The sequence below is a fragment of the Dicentrarchus labrax genome, unplaced genomic scaffold, assembly GCF_905237075.1.
Source record: "Dicentrarchus labrax unplaced genomic scaffold, dlabrax2021, whole genome shotgun sequence".
Taxonomy (NCBI): Eukaryota; Metazoa; Chordata; class Actinopteri; family Moronidae; genus Dicentrarchus; species Dicentrarchus labrax.
The window spans coordinates 35,586,040-35,588,792 of record NW_026136719.1 but is presented as its reverse complement, the minus strand read 5'-3'; positions in this window follow the sequence as shown (position 1 = coordinate 35,588,792).

Sequence of the window (2,753 nt, the reverse complement as noted above, 5' to 3'; positions counted from 1 at the left end):
GTTTCCCATGTAATTTGGCTTTTTCTTGTTTCACATGCAATTCTGTGGGACTTTGGTGTTTTTCCACCTAAGTGTGCCGAATGAGCTTCTCAGGCTGAGAAAAACATGCTTTTTCACACAAGCTGCCATTCTCTTCCAGAAGCACCTATGTGCCAGTTTCCACCTCAGGAAGCCTCACAGCGGCGACTTGTACATTATAGAGTGGTTTGTGTGGCTCTGTCACTTAGTTTGGCTGTAATGCACAAAACTATTAAAAGTGACTTTTCTGCGTTTCCCATGTAATTCTGGCTTTTTCTTGTTTCACATGCAATTCTGTGGGACTTTGGTGTTTTTCCACCTAAGTGTGCTGAATGAGCTTCTCAGGCTGAGAAAACAAGCTTTTTCACACAAGCTGCCATTCTCTTCCAGAAGCACCTATGTGCCAGTTTCCACCTCAGGAAGCCTCACAGCGGCGACTTGTACATTATAGAGTGGTTTGGTGTGGCTCTGTCACTTAGTTTGGCTGTAATGCACAAAACTATTAAAAGTGACTTTTCTGCGTTTCCCATGTAATTCTGGCTTTTTCTTGTTTCACATGCAATTCTGTGGGACTTTGGTGTTTTTCCACCTAAGTGTGCCGAATGAGCTTCTCAGGCTGAGAAAAACAAGCTTTTTCACACAAGCTGCCATTCTCTTCCAGAAGCACCTATCTGACAGTTTCACCTCAGGAAGCCTCACAGCGGCGACTTGTACATTATAGAGTGGTTTGGTGTGGCTCTGTCACTTAGTTTGGCTGTAATGCACAAAACTATTAAAAGTGACTTTTCTGCGTTTCCCATGTAATTCTGGCTTTTTCTTGTTTCACATGCAATTCTGTGGGACTTTGGTGTTTTTCCACCTAAGTGTGCCGAATGAGCTTCTCAGGCTGAGAAAACAAGCTTTTTCACACAAGCTGCCATTCTCTTCCAGAAGCACCTATGTGCCAGTTTCCACCTCAGGAAGCCTCACAGCGGCGACTTGTACATTATAGAGTGGTTTGGTGTGGCTCTGTCACTTAGTTTGGCTGTAATGCACAAAACTATTAAAAGTGACTTTTCTGCGCTTCCCATGTAATTCTGGCTTTTTCTTGTTTCACATGCAATTCTGTGGGACTTTGGTGTTTTTCCACCTAAGTGTGCCGAATGAGCTTCTCAGGCTGAGAAAACAAGCTTTTTCACACAAGCTGCCATTCTCTTCCAGAAGCACCTATGTGCCAGTTTCCACTCTCAGGAAGCCTCACAGCGGCGACTTGTACATTATAGAGTGGTTTTGTGTGGCTCTGTCACTTAGTTTGGCTGTAATGCACAAAACTATTAAAAGTGACTTTTCTGCGTTTCCCATGTAATTCTGGCTTTTTTTTGTTTCACATGCAATTCTGTGGGACTTTGGTGTTTTTCCACCTAAGTGTGCTGAATGAGCTTCTCAGGCTGAGAAAACAAGTTTTTCACACAAGCTGCCATTCTCTTCCAGAAGCACCTATGTGCCAGTTTCCACCTCAGGAAGCCTCACAGCGGCGACTTGTACATTATAGAGTGGTTTTGTGTGGCTCTGTCACTTAGTTTGGCTGTAATGCACAAAACTATTAAAAGTGACTTTTCTGCGTTTCCCATGTAATTCTGGCTTTTTCTTGTTTCACATGCAATTCTGTGGGACTTTGGTGTTTTTCCACCTAAGTGTGCCGAATGAGCTTCTCAGGCTGAGAAAACAAGCTTTTTCACACAAGCTGCCATTCTCTTCCAGAAGCACCTATGTGCCAGTTTCCACCTCAGGAAGCCTCACAGCGGCGACTTGTACATTATAGAGTGGTTTGGTGTGGCTCTGTCACTTAGTTTGGCTGTAATGCACAAAACTATTAAAAGTGACTTTTCTGCGTTTCCCATGTAATTCTGGCTTTTTCTTGTTTCACATGCAATTCTGTGGGACTTTGGTGTTTTTCCACCTAAGTGTGCCGAATGAGCTTCTCAGGCTGAGAAAACAAGCTTTTTCACACAAGCTGCCATTCTCTTCCAGAAGCACCTATCTGCCAGTTTCCACCTCAGGAAGCCTCACAGCGGCGACTTGTACATTATAGAGTGGTTTGGTGTGGCTCTGTCACTTAGTTTGGCTGTAATGCACAAAACTATTAAAAGTGACTTTTCTGCGTTTCCCATGTAATTCTGGCTTTTTCTTGTTTCACATGCAATTCTGTGGGACTTTGGTGTTTTTCCACCTAAGTGTGCCGAATGAGCTTCTCAGGCTGAGAAAACAAGCTTTTTCACACAAGCTGCCATTCTCTTCCAGAAGCACCTATCTGCCAGTTTCCACCTCAGGAAGCCTCACAGCGGCGACTTGTACATTATAGAGTGGTTTGGTGTGGCTCTGTCACTTAGTTTGGCTGTAATGCACAAAACTATTAAAAGTGACTTTTCTGCGTTTCCCATGTAATTCTGGCTTTTTCTGTTTTCACATGCAATTCTGTGGGACTTTGGTGTTTTTCCACCTAAGTGTGCCGAATGAGCTTCTCAGGCTGAGAAAACAAGCTTTTTCACACAAGCTGCCATTCTCTTCCAGAAGCACCTATGTGCCAGTTTCCACCTCAGGAAGCCTCACAGCGGCGACTTGTACATTATAGAGTGGTTTGGTGTGGCTCTGTCACTTAGTTTGGCTGTAATGCACAAAACTATTAAAAGTGACTTTTCTGCTGTTTCCCATGTAATTCTGGCTTTTTCTTGTTTCACATGCAATTCTGTGGGACT